Source organism: Acomys minous (genome assembly GCF_964271855.1).
Source record: "Acomys minous genome assembly, chromosome: 17".
In the NCBI taxonomy this organism is placed as follows: domain Eukaryota; kingdom Metazoa; phylum Chordata; class Mammalia; order Rodentia; family Muridae; genus Acomys; species Acomys minous.
In genome coordinates this window covers 5,571,858-5,594,745 of record NC_140500.1, presented here as the reverse complement: position 1 = coordinate 5,594,745, position 22,888 = coordinate 5,571,858, and the positions used below count along the sequence as shown (strand labels likewise).

At 44.5% G+C, this 22,888-nt stretch overlaps 1 protein-coding gene and 1 long non-coding RNA gene across 3 annotated transcripts in view; one reads left to right on the top strand and one right to left on the bottom strand.

Moving 5' to 3' along the window:
- Positions 1-22,888, bottom strand: part of SOX5 (SRY-box transcription factor 5) — a 942,792-nt gene that overhangs the window by 577,594 nt on the left and 342,310 nt on the right. The window lies entirely within an intron of this gene.
- On the top strand, positions 18-22,871 carry LOC311587975. The gene is made up of 3 exons (XR_014776029.1): positions 18-97; positions 21,897-22,074; positions 22,719-22,871. It is a non-coding gene; the product is annotated as an uncharacterized lncRNA (long non-coding RNA).

Sequence of the window (22,888 nt, the reverse complement as noted above, 5' to 3'; positions counted from 1 at the left end):
ATTATAGAACTATAAACTGGAGGGAGCTGATGGTAAGGAAGTGGGAAAAGCAAAGAAGATCATCTCCCTTTCAGCAAAGGACTGAGGATCTTGTTTGGTGAGTTTATATGTATTCTCTCTTTCCCGGGATGTGGCTACGGGAGCATCTTAGCATGAGAGTAGAAAAAGATGGATTGTCTGGTCCCCACAACAATGGGTCTTTCTTGTGTCTGATACTTGTAGAAAACTAGGAGTGGTAGGGAAGGCCTAATGTCTGATTTGTTTATGTTTGGTCTGTGGGTAGAATATGAAGAAGATGAGGCACAGAGGAACAAACACAAAGCCTAGTCATAACTAGCCAAAGGACACTTTAGAGACTACGACACTGAGATGAATGCAGCTCCTTCACAGAGAACCCAATGGTGACTCTGAAGGTAACAGCCATGTAATGCAGCCAAGAGCCATTTCCAACCAAGGACCATATGCAGTGCCAATCCAACAGAGGGTCTATTAGCACCATCCTAGCACACTCCTACAAATGCAGACAGAGTTTTGCTTAAAAGGCAGGGAGTTGTCTTCAGCACATTTTCATTAAAACTGGTTTCAGTGGTAGGTCAGGTATATGAACTATTAATGAAAAGAAGGGACAGGCAACAAAGCCAGGACGCAACCACAGCTCTCTGACTCGTGGGCATACACTTCCCCTACCAGGGCAACTTGCAATATTAATAGATAAAACCAGGGCAAATGGCATTTAATTTATCTCTTTTTCATTGAATAAAACAACAACAGAGAACCTAATGACCCCAACTCCAACCCACTAAGAATTTAACAGGCGAGGACTTGGAGCCAAGGTGGCTTTGGCCTGGATGCATGATCTCTGAGAGCAAACTGTCATGTGCAGTGCTTTTAATATATCTGGCATCCAGTAGATGTTAATTTGATAGAATTTTATCTTTCTATAGATTATATAAAAAAAATAGGATCTGGAGGGAGCTATCTAATTTAAAGCACATTCATCAAGATTATGACATATCAAAATGTTGCCCTTAAAAATCAGAGAAGCAAAATAAATAAATAAATAATAAATAAAAATTCAGAGAAGCACCCTTCCATATGCACATCCAAACTGAATGTGCTTAATACACAGGGATTGACATGTGATATGGACATGAGCCCATCATTCTGGGGCTAAAATTTTTAACTGTAGATGAAGTCACACTCTGCCAAGACCCCTATGAGCCCGTCATAAGCCCAGGAATTCTATCACCACTCATTTGCTCACCTCAGACTTTCCTGCAAGGTAAAAAACACAGGTACAGCCAAAGCTCACCCTCCGCTGTCCTCCCAAGCCCCCTCCGCATTGCTGCCACTAGCTGCCCTGTCTCTGTTCATTAGTTTCTGTGTGTGTGTGTGTGTGTGTGTGTGTGTGTGTGTGTGTGTGTGTCTTAACAGGATAAAGAACATGACATGAGAGCAGAGAGTCAAAGTACAGAGTGTGCGCTGCAGCAATGGCTCAGTGGGTGAAGGACTCGATGCCCACGCTGGAGGACCTGAGTTCAGATTCCCAGCCCCATGCAAAAGGCCGGCATGGAGGCATTCGCTTGTAACCTCGGGGAAGCAGAAGTAGATCTTAGGGGCTCACAAGTCAGATGGTCTAACCAGTCAGCGAGCTCCAGGCTGAGTGGGAGACCTTGTCTCAAAAATAAGGGGGAAAGATGAAGAAGAAGACATCTGAAGTTGACCTCTGGCCTCCACGTGCAGACACACAGGCAAGTATATGTGAACACGTGCACACATACACAAGCACAGACACAAGTAAAGAACACATACTATTAATGGATACTAAAATACAGTACATCAGCCAGGCGTGGTGGTGCACGCCTTTAATCCCAGCACTCGGGAGGCAGAGGCAGGCAGATCGCTGTGAGTTCGAGGCCAGCCTGGTCTACAAAGTGAGTCCAGGATGGCCAAGGCTACACAGAGAAACCCTGTCTCAAAAAACCAAAAAAAAAAAAAAATACAGTACATCTCATAAAATTGACACCTCAATTTTAAAGAACGCTCAATGCACACTAGAGGTTAACACTAAACAAGGGTACACAGACAAAGACTTCACTGGCCTGTATCCAACCACAGGTGACAATAGGAAAAAAAAAACCCAATAAACAAACAAGACCAGACACGAAGTAAGATACCAGCAGGAAGAATGTAATTAGGTGCTTAAGAATGTCACCAGGACATTGTGGTTAAAAATCCTCCTTGCCAACGTCATGAGGAATCTTTGACAAGTATACAGGGTCAGAACCTCATGTCCACACCCTACCTGAACAGGAAGAATCAGCCCTGAGTCCTGTCTGCCACCCACCAGGGTGTGGCGTCAGCATCTCTGGCTGCCTTGGAGCCCAGAGGGCCATCTACAGAAATGACAGTGACGTGTGTTCACCTCATCTGCCTTTCAAATTTTTCTACACGAACTGACTCAAATCTCCGAAGTCCCTGCCACATTTTAGTAGAGATACTAGTGGCGCCATCCTTTGCATGTCCAGAGAATTATAATTCATATGATGCCACCGTCTTCTAACAAAAATCACAAAATCTCAGGCCAGGGCTAATCTAAGCAACACACGTTCAGGGGTTGGCAAGACCATTGTTGAATTTGGGGGAGGCTTTCTATCACACTTATTTTTGCCATGTATTGTTTTTTTTAAGAAATTGACTCAAGTGTGGTAATTAAAATACATTACAGTAGGTACAAGTGAAATTTGGAAAACCGCCAATGTTTGCAAGAACTTATAATTTTCTTTTTTCAGAGGAAAAAGGTAGTTTTGACATCTTTGTGCAAAACAATCACTAACAGTTACTTACAATTTCTGGAAAATCACTGTTTTAATCATGACCTTTCAGCTGTCCTTGATTGGAAAAAAATTGGCCACCTACAGAAGTAATTCTGTTGGGCCCTCTCCCTCTCCTGATTGATGGCCTCATGTGGTTCCCCGTGGTCACAATTATAAAGAAAACTATATAAAAGTGGCGGAGCTTAGCTTCCATCTCATCGGATGAGAATAAGACAGTCCTAATTGACAATAAAAAGGGACTTTCTCTAAGTGACATCTTTGCCATGTACCTGCACGAAAAAATCAAACGATACATTTTTCTCTGATTAAATGTGTATTCTTTCAGTTACCATTCAGTGCAACCATTAATTTAGCATCCATTGTGTAAAGGGTATGATACTGCACTCCATCGGGGGTGATAGAATGTGCATAAGACAGCTTCTGTATTTAGAGGAGCCATTAGCTGATGAAACACTCAACCAGATAACACATAAGAAATATAGAACCCAGTACATTCATCCTGGAGATGTCCTGCCTGCATACACAGAGGCAGCCATACTGCATACACAGAGGTATGCACATTTACTTGAAGATGACATAATTAATATATATTTGAAGGTGTATATTATGTCACACCAAAAACATTCCAGAAACATTGGTGGTCATCAAGTGTTAGCATGTGAGTTTTTTGTCAGTGAAAATAAAACAAAGCTTTGTCCTGTTAGCCAAAGGTTCCCCACCTACTGCACAGGCAGTGGAAATAGAAGCAGCACTCAGGACTCCATTAGAAGTTTATTGAAGCACCGTGGGGCTGGAAAGCTTTTAGGAGTTCGGCATAAATCATTCAATGCACCAGAGGGGAACAAAAAGGACCTAAAAAGATTTTCCCTTTGTATTCAATTTCTATGAGTGATCTCCAATTTACAACCTTATGCTCGACCCAGAAATTGAATTAATCAATACAATTATCTTTTAGAAATCCCTTTTGTCAACTATAGTAGTTCATGGACCAGAAAGGAAGATTGAAATTTCCCAGATTGCAAACTGGCAGGCAAGATTCAACTACATTTAAGGGCTGGCATCCTAAGCGGGCTGGGATACTGTGTTTTGAAGGGTTACAGAAACCAAGTGATCTTTTACCCCAAACACACAGCAGGTACTCAGTAGTCTAAAATAAATTGTTCGACAAAAAGCAACACTACAAATATATTTACAGATCCAGCCCTGAATACTAATGAAAAACACCCAATAGAAAGCGATACTAAGTCGTCGATTTAAGAGCAATAAGCTCACATTCCCAGAAATCATACCCACCAATTCATACAAACTCAGTGGCGTGGCGTGGCTGTGAAAAGTCCCCTACAGGTCACGCGCTGGAATGCTTGATACCCAGTTGGTGGCACTGTTTTCAGTGGTGTGGACCCTTCAGGAGCTGGGGCCTCGCTGGCGGAAGTGTGTCACTGGGGGGCAACCCTGGGGCTTCCCGTAGCTCACCTTCCATTCGGATCTAATCTGCTCTCTGACTTTAAGGGCTGACTCAATACCCAGAGGGTGCTGGCTTATAGCCCTGCCTTCTCCACCCTCCACTGCTGTGGACTTTATTGCCCAAACCAGGAACCCTTCTGTGTCACTGTCAGCGTCTTAGTAGTGCTCTATGCTTGTCACCTGTCACCTGTGAAGGAGATGAAGCAATCCAGCTAGTTTAGGTACATACAGTACTTTCTCATGAATGATTAATAAATAGGACATATTCTTTGAGAGTTCCATACATCTATGCAACATATATTTATTGATCGTGTGCATGTATGGTTACCTTCCTCCAACCTCCTCTAGTGCCACACTTCCTTCCAAGCGTCCTGTCTTTCTTTTTATTGTCACTAATCACTGTCTGAGTCCAGCCCTCACCCACATGGCTGTGTGTGGCCTTTCATGGGGTCTTCAGCATCCACCAGGGATTCTTCTCCCTTGGCCACCCACCAGGGTGTGAACGTCCACCATGGTAAACACTCTCCCTCCCTCGGTAGCATCAACGGTCAGTAGCTCCTCCCTGAAGGGTAAGTCTTTGGAGGTCGCTCGCCAGTCCTTGTAGGAATACTGATGGCTTGACCTTGTTCGGGTAACCACAGCTGTTGTGAGTTGATGCGAACAGTACCCATATCACTATATTTCTTTCATGCATAAAACCAACTTCAGTAAGTTTAACATTAAATACAGAAAGGGAGAATTTCATCCTATCTACCTAACTAGAATTAAAAATAGCAATTCTGAAAAAGTAATGTAACTCTTTAGTTTATATTTAAGCTTTGGCAACACAAAAGCAATAAGTTCACAGAATTTTTTTTCCCTTGAAGTTCAACGCACTCTTCATCGTATAAATCTTTTTATTAATAACTTTGGTCTGATTTTATGAACCTCTATTCTGTTTGAAAAAAAAAAGTGAGTATTTTTTTTTTATCCAGGTCACTGGGATATGATCTTTACAGTTTAAATTTTTAGTCTTCCCCAAAGGTTTGCTTGGCTCCCACAATGCAGCTATTGGATGCTGGTGGAACCTTTTAAAACAGTAGCCTCCCTGGGAGGTCTCCCGTCCACTGGGGAGTATTTGCTGGATGGGACAGAGAGACCCTAATCTCTTCTCCCTTTTCCGTTTATGTCCTTTCCTGCCTATAAAGTGACCAGCTTGGCTCTCCTAGACGTCCCCATCCATTGTTATATGGGCCAGAACCTCCAAACTGCTGAGCCAAATGAGCTTTTCCTCTTGCTAAGTTTATTAGTATGGGTGTATGTTATAGTAGCAGAAAGCTGAGTAATACAGCAGCACAGTTTCTATTTTCTTTTTCATGAAACCTAAACATGGTCTCTGGTTGTTATCTGAGTGTTTCTACTTATAAACGTTTTGTTTGTGAGTGCTCAGATATTTTTATTTTGTAGAATTAAAAAAAAAACACTAATAAGTTCCGTGGGAAGTCTCTGAGATCCCCCTGAGGTGGGTCTCCATCTCGCTTTCCTTACCACTGAGCCCTCAGTATAGTGATATAAGAAAGCTGGCTTGTGCTCCCGTCATCACACGAAAGGCTCACGAGGGTCAAGCCAGGAACCAGTGGGGAGAGAAGATCTCACGCTTCTACACATGGAAACCCCCTGTTCTTGCACAACCAGGAAAGAGGCTGGATATTTTGTGTGATTGTTACTGTTAATTATCCACTTGACACAATCTAGGGTAGCCTTGGCAAGAGCAGCTCGTTGGAGGGTTTTCTGGGTGAGTGTGCCTCGTGGTGCGCATGACCGGAAGCAGGGTGGACTGCCTTGGTGGTGCTCATTGACGTTGAAGATCAGAAGATGTGCCCAGTACGGGCGGCACCACGCCCTAGGTTTAGGTCCTACAGTGTACAAAAGGAGAGAGAGTGAACTGTCGCAGCCATGTCCGAATTCATTCTTTCCGACCTGACATGGATGTGACCAGCTCTTCCAGGTGCCTGCCGCCTTAGCCCCTTTGCAATGACAGACCTGTAACCTGTAACCTCTACATTGCTTTTGTCAGGATATTTTGCCTCGGCAACAGAAAGGAAACTATGACATTCTAGGAATGTTTGATTGAGAATGAAGGAAGCTGCACAGAAAGGAGAGACCTTGCAAATAAACCGAGGCCCCTTCATCCCAACTCTTGCAAAGGAGAGGGGTGGGTGTCGGGTAGGAAATAACAGAGCCCGGTTTGTGTGGACTTCCATTATGAAGACACTACTGTCCTGCTTCCCTTATTATATGCGATGAGACCACAGTGGTGCAGGCCACCCCAGGCAAACCTGAATGGAGAAAAAAGGCCACAGGGACAGATGCACCCGGCTGGGGTGGGGGTGGGGGTGAGGGTCGGGGTGAGGGTGAGGGTGGGGGTCGGGGTAAGGGTGGGGGTGGGTGGGTGTCAAACCTAAAAAGGAGGTGCTGTTTCCTCTTTACCTGTGATCTAACAGTTCAGGGAGTGGTCCTTGAGTGCTGTTATAGGGACAGCCAATTACCAGTCACGACACAGCCACCGTGACTGAAGCATGTGAGACCTGCACAGCAATCGCCTGTGATTGGAGACCCTGCCAGGGCAGAGCAGTCCAGAACAAAATCAGTAAGGGCTGAGAACGGGCAGCACGCTTCGCTTTTTTCCTCCCATCCTTGACAGTTAAATGTATCAATATCAATGTCCCAGCACCAAAATGTCGGAGTAATTACTTCCTGACCTACAATTAAAGCCTGCCGCAATTTTCCGTCATAGCAGCCTGCTCCGTCTGAGTCATACATTGAACCAATTAAACTTAGAATCGTAGTGTCTGAACGGGTGACTTCTAATGGAAAGGGCTAAAGCTTGTGCCCTCCACATCCAATCATAGCTCTGTTTGGTAAAATCGGGGGTGCAGGCGGGGGTGGGGGGAGCTCAGCTGAAGGGCTTGGAAGCCTGCCCAATGCCGGCAGATTGCGCTGGGTAGAGATAACGCTAGCCTGTCTAGGTATGATCCGTGCCAATGACTCCGACTAAAATTAGAAGAAAGGAGACAGCACCTTGGCTCGGGCTTGTGTTGGAGACAAGACTCTATCTCCGGTTACAGCCAAATGATGGCAATTCAATCCCTGCCTGCCAGTGGCACCGCCACCGCCACTGCCTAGCAATCAGAAACCGTTCAGGATCCAGCGCACCTAACAAGAGAGGCCATTTCTTAGATTAGTCACTTAGCGGAGTGGGTCTCAAGTGCCAGAAACTCAAAGCCTACGTGCACGCGTTCTCAAAGAAGCAGGTGACTTCCAAGCTGCAGGCCCGCCGACGGAGGCAGACACAACACCAGCAGAATCTGGGACCACAGTGATTTGTGGTAGGCAAGGGTCATTAGTCCTTTATTCAAGCTAGTCTGCCAAACAAAAACCGTAGCGACAAAACACGGCGACAGACTGACCTCGTTCCTTACCCAGAATGCCATCCAAAGACCAGTGACACCTCTCTTGCATTTCAACAAATACAATTTTGCTCTAATCTCATATGTGCCGTGAGGCACCCTGCCATTGTGGAATGGAAACTGGGCCAGGAATCAGGAAATCTGGGCACATTTTTTTTTCTGGATCTGTCATGTATTAACTCTGTCAAATGTACGAAACCTAACCTCTCTGCACTTTGGTTCCCTGTCCGCAAACCCCATGATGTAGACTTTAAAGCTCTACAAGTTTCTTTCGCTCTCTCTCTCAACTATGAGTGACTAGATATAGCTTTTAACTTTTGTGTCCGTGTGTCCGTGTGTGTGTGTGTGTGTGTGTGTGTGTGTGTGTGTGTGTTAACAGTAAACTGTTCCTCAATCCAGGGTCTGTGGACAGAGTGGCTTTCCCCTACAGCTCAGCAACGGCCCCTGGGTACTTCAGGAATTTAAACCTTGACCCTGTTACTCTGTAGAGCAGCGTACTCCATGCCCTCCCAAGAGATCTGCTGTTTTAAAACGTCATTTTGGGGGCATTTGGGCAATCACTCAGTGTTTGCTGGGAAAGCCTGACGATCCGAGTTCAGAGCCACATCACGCGTGTGAGAGTGCAGTGTGAGGGTGTGTAACCTGCAGCCTCAGCAGTGGGCAGCAGACAGGAGGATGCCTGGTGCTCCCTGGCTGAAACAGTGAGCTTCAGGTTCCCTGAGTGACTGCCTCAAAAGGTAAAGTAGAAAGCAACAAAGGGCGCTTCGCAAAGTCAGCCACGGGCTTCCACATGCGCACAGAGAGGCATGCACACAGACATGCATGTACATATACTCCAACACACACACACACACACACACACACACACACACACACACACACACACACACACCCTACAGGGTTTTTTTTTTCACTTAACAAAAGTAAGATAATTCTGCTACTGTCCCCAATACCATATCCCCAAGAGTCTCAAGAGATGAACTACACTATTTAAAGGTTCCTGTTCAGAATGCTAATCCACAGCTCAGCAGAGGATCAGAACTCAATCCCTGGTCCAAGGTTTTGGAGATGGGCTCAACTTTTGGTGCCTGGGTTGGCAATCTGACTTCCCATCTCTGAGTGGTACTGGACCATTGAAGAATTATATTCAAGAAAGACAATCAAGCATCTGGGGTGTTCGAGGAAATGACCCCTTTCCTGGCTGACTGTGCCTGGAGCTCCAGCCTCTCACACTGACTCAGGACCTCTGGGCACAGCATGCAATCTCTCTGTTAAAAGCCATGGACCCTGATGTTTCTGAGGATATGGCTTGGGAGAGGCACAGGCTCTTAAATCTGGTGAAAATATTTTTACTCCATGCTGAACACTAATGCAGAAAGAAAACTAGTATTGTATCTAGTTTAAAGTTGCAGACACCTTCAAAACTTCAAATAGAAGCAGTTAATTATTACTTTACTTCTAGTTGAAAAATATGTAAATTATCTTGATAGATTTTTATGTCATGTTGGGCAGTCCCCTGTTGCAGAAAGGAGCTTCATGAATGAGCTGGTCTAGCTGTGTTATGGGCCACATGGACATGAAATGTAGAACATCTTTATTCAGTATGTTTTTCTAGCTGCGTGGTTTGCGCAAACGGGGCAGCCAATGCTGGATCATTGAAACGCCCTTAGGACTAACAGAGGGTCAGTCTCTCCATGCACTTCTTACGACTTCTCCAACCATGGGATGTTTTACCATTAACGTATGGGGAACAAGTGGCTGCACCTGGATCTCCAGGTGACTCGGCATTGCTATTAATCCATCCGTCCTGGTCCATCATGGCTAGCATGAGGTTTGAAATAACGGTTGTCCCCAGCTCACTGGCACCCTTGCTCTGGATTCCACATGGCCACTCTGTGCACCGAGCACCTCATTTCCTGGGTAGCTTTGGCTGGTGTAAAGATCTCATCCCATGTCCACGATGGCCAACACTGTAATGCTGCTTTGCCTCCAGCGAACTGTTTTAACAAGGAGTTTATTTTCTTGCACAACACACTCGGCCCTTCGTTGGCACTCAATCTTGTCTCCCTGTGACGGCTTCTGAAAACTATTGTCTGGGCTTCCGCAGTCAACAAGCTGCTCTCCCTCACCGATGTGAAGCCACCCTTATTGCCGGTCTCCTGACAAATAGGTGAGCCACATGGAAAGAAGCACAGACAATTCCCCTGAAAGCTGCCGGTTGTGGGGGAGAAGCACCAAGCCGGAGGACCGCCAGTGGGACCTGCTCTGCTCTGGCTTTTCACGTCCTCTCGCAGAATTCGCTACTATTCTTCTCACACCTGTAGCGAGCACGTTTCCAAACAACAGCAAAGGATGAAGGAGACTTCCATCTAGCTTACTCGAGGCATCCATGCTAACCTTGTACTTTTCAACTTCAATTTTGAAGTAATTTCTAACTTAAGAAAATATTACAAAAGAAGCGTTGGGGGGGGGGGGATGTCCTGGGTGCTGTTACTCAGTTTCCCTGCATCTCGCAGAACCCTGGTAAAAAGAATAAGATAACATATCTGCATGACTAATAGCTGAGCTACAGGCCGTCTCTGAGTCTCAACAGCCGTCCACTGATGCTCTTTACTTAGACCTGTTGATTTCTCCCCATCTGGGACAATTCCTCAGTCTTGGCTGTCGTGAACACAATTATGACATTGCCTGGTGAATTTGAAGCATTTCACTCAACTCTGATCATCTCATATTTCTCCATAAAATATGAAGAGTGTGGAGGAGGAGGGAAGGGAAAGGAGAGAGGGAGGGAGAGAGAAAGAGGGAGAGAGGAGAGGTGTACAGACACACGTGTGTGCGTGTATGTTGGAGCCTGAGGTCAACCAAGCCATGCCCCTTGCACTGTGGCTGCTTGAGACAGGGTCTCTGACTGCCCTAAAACTTGCCATTTAGGCCAGGCTGACATACCAGTGAGTCCCAGAGACGGGCCAGCCTCTTCCTCCTCTGCAGGTTTCACAAGCAGAGGCCACACACCTGGCTTTTTCAGTGGTAGCCCTGTGCTTGAACAGCCGGCACTTATTTGCCTGACTGACACTTGGCACTAGCCTTGTGTTTTACACTATTAAGAACATCCCAGGGTCGTGAGTCATCTTCTTCTGTGGATCACTGCAGAAGCAGATGCCGCTACTACAGTGCTAACTTTGATGGTGACTTGGGTTCTGTCTGCTAGGTCCTCCACTACAAAAGCACCGCTTTCTCCTTACTAACGCACGTCTTTAAGAGACAGAACTTCGTCACCATGTGAACGGAACACTGTTCATTTTTTCACCTGTCAGTTCCATCCCTGCTTGACGATGATCCAGCCTGAAGAATTATTACTGTGACATTTACCAAATATTTGCTTTCTATCTCTAGCACTCCTTCTACTTATTTAATTTTAAAATATGTGTGTGTGCACATTTGCCTGTGTGCCTTGACATGTTGTACCACACGCTTGCAGTGCTCATGGAGTCCAGGAGGGACTGACAAATCCCCTGGAACTGGGATTGCAGGCAGTGGTAAGCTGACCAGCACAGGTGCTAGTAATCAAACCTGGCTCCCCTGGAAATGCAGCCAGTGACCTTAACCACTGCACCATCTCTCCAGTCCACTTCTTCCACTTATTGGCTGGAATTCTACTGTTTAAAAATGATTTTTTTTCCTTCCTCACTTATTTACTCAGGAACTTCAACCCTTTACGGAAAATCGAGTTCTGCCCCGTGGCTGTCCCTGTGTCCTTGCTCGTAGCTCCCATGGTGTGCAGTCAAGAAGCCACTTCAGGCTGCCTGATGGTCTTTGCAGTATCTCCTAAGCTCCTGGTAGCACAGTAGAGCAGGTAGCACGCATCCTCCTGGGTCCAGCCTCGAATCATCTGTGTCTACAAGGAGTCTTGGTTTCTCTTGCTGAGATTAGTGTTTGGTGGGAAGGTCTACAGAGCACTTGTGCTCACCGCTGTCAAGGAGCTGCACCTGTTTCCGGGCCCTCCCTGCCCGACAGAGCTAGGCCTCTGCGTATAGACTCATAGACCCCTGTTTCTTTATCGGTATCCATAACTAGACAGATATTCTTTTACCAACCTCTGGGGATAAGACCCACCTCAACAGGATTCTTTCAAGACTTCTCCCTTCCTTCCACAGTGAGAACGGACAACCCCCATTCACATTTCTACAGCACACCCGAGTCGCTTCCCAAAGTTCTAAATCTCACTATGCTGAGGAGTAGGATTGGTGACCAGTACTTTGTGAAACACAAACATATGAATTAGAGTATATAGCTTAATTGTTTGTTTGATTGTTTGATTGATTGATTGGCAGTACTAGAGATTGAACCCAGCGGCTTCGTGCATACCAGGCACAAACGCACCAGGTGTGTTCCCATTGGCTTCACTTTTGACTTTAGATCCAAAAGTACAAACCCTGTCTGCTGACACTGGCTTCTTTTTCTTCTCCCCCATAACTCTTGTGCGTATGGTGTTCTTTGCTTGTTATATTTTGTGTTTCTTGTGTTGTTCCATGAACTCTCTGGTTCATTTTATATTTTTTTTTAAAAAAAGAATTCTATGAAATACCAGCACAGTTCCCAGAAGCAAAGCAATGAGAAACATTAAAGTACATGCAGACAAATGCCTTCCTTCAGCCTTCCTGCCGCACCTGGTCTAATTCTCTGAACAGCTGTTCTGAGAACTTGGCCCGCGCAAGTAATCAACTTGTAGGTGTCTTCTTTACCTTTTTAAAATTTGCCCCGATTAGCAAGTGTGTATATTGACTTGTTTTCATATTTGTCCTATGTGATTTTTCTCTCCATTTTTGCTCCCCTACTCCATCTTGTTTGTTTTCCTGGGGCACGGGACTCCACCACATAAAGATTCTATAGTGTCTGAGCCCTTGTTCCACACAGGAACACTGAGATCATTTTAGATCTGTCACACTAAGTAACCTAAGGCACGTCCATTTTCATTATTACTTTAGATGTGATACGGGAATAAATTCCAGTAGAAAGAAGATTAAAAGGTCAGGAGGCTGAATGGGGTGATGATTTGTTAGTTAGCAAACGCCCCTCCACCAAGGCTGTGTTCCAGTATCAGCTGCCTTCAGCAAAGTATGAAGATCCATGCCGCAACCTCAGCTCTCCCCAAAATCATCCCAGCAGAAACACCAAAAAGTATCACAGGAGTGATTAATTAACATATAGGTTCCCTTGCTATCCATAGATGCTTGTTAAGCCTGAGGATAACGCTTAAGAAAAAAAAAAAAACAAATACAATGTAAAAGGGCCTGAGAAAATCACTCTTAGAAAAAGCAATGGTTGTCTCTGATATGCTACTCGGGATAGGATGCAGAGCAGGGTTTTTCTTTAGAACCACAAGCAAGACTTCTTGGTGATCTCCCCCTGTGGACAAGATTAAATTGCACCTCATTTATTTCTCTAAGATCTCTCCCCATAAAACAAGAAGTGGCACGCAGGGACAAGTTATCTGTCTAATGCCTGTCTTGTATTAGCCTTTTTCACTCTGAAGTGGAGATCATACATTAATCGATGTGTTTATCTCAACTGCCAGCACTACATTTCTCTGATAAGATTTTGTTAATAGCTTATTAAGATTAAAAAAAAAAAACAATTCCAGAACACGTTCTTGCAAGATACCACCCCAAAGGTGTCCAAGCATCAGCTCACTTCTTCCTCTTAACCAGCACAAGGAGCTAGTTTGCCTTTTATTTCTATTCCAGAGCCAAGGACACAAAGGCCTACAGAAGACAAATTGCTTGCCTAAATGGGCACATCATGCTGAAAGGAGCTTAGGGTCTTAGGTTGGAACTGGAGGAGGTCACTCCCCGAATGCACTACTTCACTCCCCCTGGGCAGCAGTGCAGAGCAAGCACCCAAGGGACCTCCCAGGCAGGAAAGTCTCATGTGGCCTATACAAAGGCCAGCGTGAACTCTGGTAAGGAGCCCAAGCACACGAATGTGTCACTCCAAGAAGCAAAGGAAAGGTGGTAATTTTAATGGACCTTGAGTAATTTTTTTTAATGATTTATTTTCATTTTTTACAATTTGTTCACTTTACATCCCAATTATAGCTCCCTCCCTCATCACATCCCGGTCCTACCCTCCCTCATCACATCCCAGTCCTACCCTCCCTCATCACATCCCGGTCCTACCCTCCCTCATCACATCCCAGTCCTACCCTCCCTCATCACATCCCAGTCCTACCCTCCCTCATCACATCCCAGTCCTACCCTCCCTCATCACATCCCAGTCCTACCCTCCCTCATCACATCCCAGTCCTACCCTCCCTCATCACATCCCAGTCCTACCCTCCCTCATCACATCCTGGTCCTACCCTCCCTCCCTCATAGCCCATCCCTCGCTCCCCTGAGATCTGACCTCAGCCTATCAAGTCCCATCTGGACTGTCAGCATCCTCTTCCTCTGTGGTCTGGCAAGGCCACCCTGCCAGGTGGAAGTGATCTATGAGTGGGTACCAGAGTCCATGTCAGAGGTAGTCCCTACTTTCTGTATTATCAGCCGCACAGGGAGACTGTGCTGCCTACCTACTACACCTGAGCAGAGGGTCCAGGTCCTCACTGAGCACGGTCCTTGCTTGGTGCATCTGTCCACGCAGTACCCCCCCCCCCCGCTCAGATTTGTTGGCTCTACTGGTCTCCCTGTGGAGCTCCTGTCCCCTCCAGGTCCTTCTATTTCCCAACTCTTCTGTAAGGCTCCCTGTGATCCACCCCAAAGTTTGGCTGTGAGTCTCAGTATCTGCTTGGACCCCTTGCTGGGTGGAGTCTTTCAGAGCACCTCTATGGTAGGCTCCCTTCCTGTTCCTTCTCTTCAACAGCTTCCGGCTGTCTGTTCTATTCACCCTTCTGAAGGAGAACCAAGCATTCTCTCTAGGGTCCTTTAGACCTTGAGTAACCTTGAAAAGGTTTTCTAGAATTTTACAATTGAGACTAGCAAACGCCTGGCTCCATTGACACACATACGCCTTTATTAAATCCTTGCAGTTTACATATAAGCATCCCAGTAACAGGTCTCTTTTAATGTGTGAAATGTACATTCCTCTTGACAGTGAAGGGAAAACAAAAATGTACTCTTTGCCCTCCTGTTCCGATCCATGTTCGGGTTCTGATCTATGCATCCAGAACTCTAAAGCCAGTGCGTTACATTTCTATATCACCACACTGTTCATCCCAAAACTTAGCATCAGCTGAAAGACACATGTGCGGGATACCTGGATCCAATTTGTTCTGTTTGTACTTTAGGGGAAATCAAACACTGCTTTAGCTCTTAAAAATGACAATATCACATTATTCGAGTCAGTGTCACCCAATTGGTATTGCAGTTCTGGTAGCATTTGCTTTCCCAGCAAAAGAAAATTACCTGTAATGCATGGTTTAAATAATTACTTTAAAACAAAAGCTTCTTTTCTGCCTTCCTTATTTATCTGTGGAGAGCGACTCAGCAGGGCTGTGTATTTTAATAAAATTGCCTTCAGACTGCTAATGGCAGGGCGTCTGTTAGCCCGGGAAAAGCGATGGCAGTCTGACTCCTATTCCCAATATTGGGAGTTAGTCCAGACACCTAAGAGCCAGAACTCTGCTGTGCATTTGACTATGCTATCAACACTCTGCTTGCTAATGATGCTAGTGACAGCATTTCAGTACCATGGGTCAGACGTAAACAGAGAAGCTTATAACCGTGCTCACAAAACCAGAGACACTCCTTCCTCCACCCACCCCGCCCCCTAGTCCCTTTTATCAACATATTGGTTGGTGTTAAGCTTCACCACTGGGAATTAGCCCTGTGTTTCTGTTCAATACTCCACTTGCACCTTAAATGGAGAGCATCCAGGAGCACCTGACAGGCTCTGTTTCACCAGTGACAACAGAGAGGTTTCCTGTGGTGCGCCTGTATGCCAGCTACCCAGCAGAAGGTCACACTGATGACTCCCCTGTGGCTTTTATTTTCCCCAGAGAAATATACAGCCAGGCTGACTGCTTGCCAGATACTCCTAGCACCACCAAACAGCAGTGTTAAGAGCTCTTCCATCTCTCCCGGTGGAGTAGCTACAAGGAACTGTGCAAACACCTGTGTCAGTTCCTGTTCCTGGGGCACCCCAGGAAAGCACTCATGTGCTAGCCAAGGACTCATGGGGCTCCACTCTTCCAACTTGCATTCCTGCCCAGACACTTCTGGGGTGCCATGGGATCTTGGTTGGGTAGGGTAGATCTCTACCTAGAGTACCACTGCGTTTAACCTCCACTAAGAGAACGGTTTAAATCCTTCACGAGCTAACGATTTGACGGTCAGTATATGAAACTAGGGGGAGCGAGTCTTTCCCATCAGTGGGAAAGTACGGGCAAGGCTCGCTATTGCTTTCTTGTAGAATTAACCCAGCCACGCTCAGGAAGAAGCCACCTCTTCTGAGATGGATGGATCGCTTCCTTGACATGGGCAGGATCTGCCCCAGCTGATCTTTAACCAGTAACTGGTGAGAATAATATGCCCGGTTGACGCAATGAAATCTGTGGTCAGGCAATGCGGTTAAGGAGCCATCAGTAGCTGGGTAGAGAACTTTAGGTTGGTATTGATTGGTGTGTATGAATGGGTGAATGAGCGAATGGATGAGCAAATGAATGACTACATGAATAAGAGAAGGAGCAAACAAATGAACTGAGCAGATGAATGGATGGATAAGCGTATGAATGGAAAAGTGAGCAAATGAGTCTCAGTCCTTCCAAAAACTTTGAATAATCTAGAAATGATTAAATTCTAGTGAGTTGATAAATCTGGCTTTGAGTGCTTCCTTACTCGTGTACATGTCTCTCTGGCAGGCACTGTGCAAAATTTTAAGATAAATAAATGAATTAAAAAAGAAAAAAAAGAAAAACAGAGCATGGGATGGGACTAGAGTTTGTGAAACACAACTAACTCCAGTTGAAGCTTGGGCGTCTCTCCTAACTTTCTCCATTCCCCACGAGCGTCTTTAACTCCCACATGGAGGTCAGAACTTCACTCTTTCATAGGTCGCTCTTCCCCACATTGTCCTCCCTCCACGGCGGGGACAACTGTCACCATGAACTTTCAACTCTCTCAACTTCATAGTCTATCTCCGTGCTGGCTTCCGGAATCTTTCGGAAGAGGTATTTTCTTAGTACATTCACAATGGTACCTCACACACAATGCCTGTAGAACAATTCATTCCCCCTCCTCCAAAAATGAAATAACTTAGAAGGACAACTTTTTTTTTCCTGAGTCCCTTACCTGTGAGTTGTATGGCTTAACTTCAGTTATCGGTGGAGAAACCCGCCCTTCAGTACTCTTGAATGTCACCAGCCCTACTGGAGAAGACCTTTCCAGCTGTGGCTGCTGTCTCTCCCTAGGTGCTGCTCCCTTCACCCCGGCTTTTCTGTTTTCCTCCTTATGACTGCTTCCATCCCATAGTCCCTCCTATGTCAGGCAACCTCGTGTCAACCTTGTGCTAATTCATCCATTGCATAGCCCCGCTCCACAACACGCTTTTTCAGTGGGACCCCAAATCGCAGCAAACCAAGAAGCATAAAGATTCAAAGTTCTCCAACTCTGCATGCAACTGGCCTTCTCACTTATGATGCTCTACAACACAAATGTATACAAACTGGATCCACAGCGACTGACACCTACAGCAAGACCGCAAAACCTTAACTGCAGACTCAGCAACCCTCCCAATGTCGAACACCCACGAGGAACAAAATTGGATGTAATTCCAAGCCACCTTTACTATGGCACCGTCTCTCTTTTCTTTTCTATAAAACGTTGAAGGATATGGCTCTTTCACATCGCTTGTGATGCATCTCACGTAAATCTCATGTACAGATCATTTGTGATCGCTCTCCAAGACAAACATGTTGAACACACTCAATGGCTAACGGCTCTTGGAGAGTCATGCTAGAAGAACAGACTCATCCTCAGCAAAAGGGGCAAGAACAAGTCTTAGAACAAAGTGGGGCCTGCTCTCGACTCATGAAATATAAATATAAATAGTGACCAAAGAGGACGTTTTGGATGCAGTGTGTTAAAAGTGAGTTGGGGGTGACCTTAACAATACTGAGATATAAATTTGAGGGGGGAAAAACGAGTGAGGCTGCTGGGCGGTGGTGGCGCGCACCTTTAATCCCAGCACTTGGGAAGCAGAGGCAGGTGGATCGCTGTGAGTTCGAGGCCAGCCTGGTCTACAAAGAGAGTCCAGGACAGTCAAGGCTACACAGAGAAATCCTATCTCAAAAAGACAAAAACAAAAAGGAGTGAGGCTAAGTTAAAACTTCAGAGAATGGCTGGGCACATAGCTCAGCATCTGAAACACACTGGCTGCTCTTGGAGGGGACCCAGGTTCTGTCCCCAGCGCCTGCGTGACAGCTCATAACTGTCTCTAACTCCAGCTCTGGGGTCCACTGCTCTCTTCCAGCCTCCAGGGGCATAGCATGCACATGACACACAGATATATATGCAGGCAAAACATCCATACTCATAACATAAAAATAAGCAAATCCTTAAAAAAAACTTTAGAGAGACTTTGTATGAAGAAAACCTAAAATTAAAAGAAAATTATTTGAGATGAGGAATTCTGAGTATTTAAGCAGTGGAGGTAATTTTTATCGAAAGGAGAGAAACTGAACATACAACAAGGGCAGAACCTAACAGCCATGTGACCAGAGGAGGTGGGACTGGCCAGCTAACACTCAGAGGGGACAGGGACCCCTCTTCAACATCTGTGGCAAGACAGAGCAAGCACAGCTGAGAGATTGTTTCCAGCAGGAATGATCCAAAAAGGAATGTTGTATGCCCTACCTTATTCTCTGCCTAATGCCAAAAGAGATTTTAATTCTTCCTGCTTAAAAAAAAATAGATAATTTAGAGGATCTAAGAATTTTGAGGAAAAAATGACACTAAATGGTCATATATGTGTACTTATAGTTCAGTATGTGAGGAAAAATATATTTATACCTATGTCTATATAATAGAAATCTAGGACTTATATAATTTATTTATAATCTGCAATCATTTCTTAAATATATTTCACTATGTGAGAAAATTTATATTTATCTCTCTATATATATAATAGAAATCTAGGGCTTACATAATTATAATTTGTAATCATTTCTTAATATACTGATTTTAAATTTTTGGAAAATCCCTGATAGAATTATGTGATAGCTAAGAAAGCTCATCTCTCTCCCAATTACCTTTCCCTCGTCACGTGATTCATCACACAAGAGGAGAGATAATGGTAGAAATTATTCTGCTTTCTAAGTCTCGACAACGTTGTCTCTAACCTAACAATTTTTCTGAAAACATGCATGGATATTTTCCTCGGTTATTTATCTGAAATAATAGCCTTCGCTCCTCATTTCCAATATAAACAGTGGTGACTAAGAAAAGCAATGCCTTGTTCAAGCCATGTTTATTTCTCACCTATGGACATAATAGCTTAACAAATGTAAAAGAAAATATAGAGATTTTGTTTTACAGCCTTGCATGTTTGGTGTGTTTGATCATTTGGTGGCAAATGCAGATTAAGAACCTTTGCTCCTCCAGCTGGTTAAACCTCCAGGTAATTCCGATGATCCATGCTCTCTAACTCCTGCTAAATCATCTGCTTACTTAAAAAATAACCTATCCCATTTCTTCCTCTTCATAAACAGTCTTATAGATCATGTGGCAATTATTATAATGAAACCATAATGTTAATATTCAAACGACCCTCCATTTGCAAATAAAATATACAATTCAAAGGGTTGTGTTGTTGGTGTTGTTGTTGTTGTTGTTGATTCCCACAATGCTATACAGTGTTAGTCAAGCGTACAAATGGTAAACAAATGCAAATTCAGATGTGCAAAGCAGTTAATCAGATGCTCATAGTTTTAAACATTATTTATCATAGTTAAAGTCTCTTTTCTGAAACAAGTGGTCATACAGAGCCAACTAATGTAGCTCAGACTCTAACGAATTCTCCCCATTAAAGACATGGAAATGAAAATCACTGTCGGGGGTTCTGACAAGAGGACGTCACGCTCATCAGTGTTAGCCTGGCTCCGTTTTCACTCCCAGTTTATACACTGTTTGTAAGGACATTTTAAAGGGACACATACCCCCTGTTGGTCTGGGGAATGCTTAAATATGCACAGAATAAGAATGCCCCTGTCCACTGACGCCTCTTTAATTCCAAGTGGGAGCCCCGACTCTGTGATAGTCACAGTCCCGGTGTGTCCCTCTAGCTGTGCCAGGACAATCGCTGCCCACAGTCAGCCCTGCACCTCTCTGCCTTCTCTGCCCCTCCCTGGACTCCTGCCATTCACCACCTCCATCGCTCTTCCAACTGAAGGTGCAGCTCTTCCCTACGGGCCTGAGGGCTTCTCCTCTCGCCCAGGATGTCTCTGTGCCCCACCTTTTTTTTAATCACAGAGGGTTACTCTAGGCAGTATAGGGTCCCTTCATAATTTTTCCTGCTTCATTTTCCTACTTAGTGCTTATGCCATATATGTGTGTGTGTGTGTGTGCGTGTGTGTGTGTGTGTGTATAATATACTATTTATATATACTAAATTTTCACTTGTATTTCTGTAAAATAAGCTTTTCCTTATAATGAATTGACAGAAAGTCATCTATTTATCTAAAATGTCTCTAGAGAAATAACATTTGATAAAATATGATGTCCCAAAACAAAACTCTTGATTTCCTCAAATATCAGTGCAATCTGAGTTGACTATCTTAGTTACATTCAAATGATTCCGGGGAGAAGCTCGGTGCACAGAAAGGCTTGAGTTCCATAGTTTGTAAAGATGGCATCACTGTCCTGCACCAAGTTAGCAGGAGGACACTTGGCGCTCTTAATCTGATGCTAGCTTAGGACCATAGGGGAAGGAGCTGGGCTGAGGCTCTCCCTGTCCTTTTAAGATGGTGTGCTTCCTTCCTCCTTGATCCTGCCTCAAACAAGAAAAATCTCAAACAACTGCACAGCCTCACCATTTCTGTCTCAGCTTCTTCTACTGAGAGATGGGAGAATTTGGCTGCAGCAGAAGGTTTTGGAGGCATCAGTCACAAGACAAGCACAGAAAGTACCCAAGGTCCCCGGCCCCGCTTACCCATGCTGCATTGTGTCACTTCCCTGCAGCTTTCGTTCCGAACACACAACATGTGTGGTGTGTGCCATCACACCACATAATGAGTAACACTCCCACGGCACCTCAGCTCACACCCAAGACTCTCAGGTGCTATGGACTGCAGTGCTTTCTGCCCTTACATAAACAGAGTTTTCATTAGGGAAAAAAAATCTATATTTTGCAACCATTATTACAAGCAAGAGTCAAATTAGTGTATTTTTGTATTATGCATTGTTTAATTTTTTTTTTAATTTCCAACAATTTCTAGAGTATCCCTAAGGAAACTTTTTAAATACATATTTAAATAAAGTAGCAGTTTCAGAATGATCCATTATAAAACCAAACTATTGATCAACTCTGAAGACCACTGAAGATGTCCTTTAGTATCGAATGTTCTGCCAGGATTTAATTCTTTGTGTGAAAACTAAATAAGCATGCCCTTCCCTAGTGTGAAATTTTGCTTTTAGCTTTAATGAACAGCAAAGTTGTAATGTACTAAATGACCTAGAATAAATCTCATTGTAATTTATTATCAGCAGATGTTTGATTTGTTTGCATATTTTATATACCTATGTACCTAGAATTGCACAGAAGTTTCTCAAAGGAAATGAGTTATGGGTGGAAAATTCTAGAAGCTTTGATCTATATAGTATCTGGTACCAAGAGCATTTGCCACTTTTACCTTATATTTGCTTAGCATTGGTATTCTCTCAGTAGTATTTATAAACTGAAAACTGGGAGACATTTATCACTAGAACACTCCTCCTGAAAGTGTCATCCAAATGTGGTTCTCAGCTCCACAAGACCAGGTCAGATTCAGCCATTAGTCCAATGGATATATCATTTTGAACACAGAACTTTGTGTTTAAAGGCAAGAACATTATGTAGTATCTAGACAAGATCAAGATATCCATCTATTTTATCATAACTAAAAGGTCATATTCCTTCAAGGTACTGGCTAATAAAAAAAAGTGTCTAATCTCTACAGCTGATGCTTGAAAACAACAAAACCCATGAGGTACCCACACAGAACCAGAAGCTTAATTCCTATGCATGTAATTATTGTCCCTGAGGAGATGTGGTCAGACCGAGGACACAGGCATCCACTCACCGTGTGATGAACACTAGGAGGCGCTCTGGTAAGGCACCGTGAAGGAGACAAGAAGGTAGGTTGGCTTGCTGGCACTCTCCCTAGGGCCACTTAGCACACAGGCTTCACAGACGGGGGCTCTTCTGTGAGTAGCTAAGCAATAGCAGCCTGGGCTGAAATCAACTTTTAAGACAACTGAGAGAAGCAGAAGATGGACACAGGGTGATCAACCTTCCTCCCATCGAGCCTTGGGTAGATGCCAGCAAGCCTCCATTCAGTGAGGACACTGGCCAATAGCCAAGTACCCACAGTGCCTTGGTGCTAGCAGACTCTGACAGCCACATCTTTCTATTTGCTTAGGAAGTATTTAGTTAACCTTAGTTTTACACATGGTGTTCAGCATCCGCTAGTTAAAGAGGCACTGCCAGCAAAGGGTTAACACTGGAGAGCATCCAAAGCCTTCTGGTAGACCTGCAGGCAGAGCACACAGCAGAGGAGACAAGGCTGATGCCCCTCACACAGGACTTTTGCCATTATAATTGCGTAATTTAACATTCCGTGCATTTTAAGCGTTGGATTCGGGGAAACCCATCAAAAAGTCTTCATTTTAAGATATGTTAATAAAAAGAACAATCATAATCAGAATATCTGCGCAGCTTACTAGGTTTCAAAATTCCTTCCACTCACAAAAGTTTCTTTAAATTATTTCCTATATCCAAGACCTACAGATCAGCTAACCAAACGCTGGGCTTCGCACACATGAGAGCTGGCTGCGATCAGAAAATCTGAAAGAGCAGCAGCTTAGTCCCCACAGGAAGCAAGTGGCAAGAGATTTGAGAACTGTACACCTGACAGAAAATAATGATCAACAGTGGTAGCAGCGTCCTGAC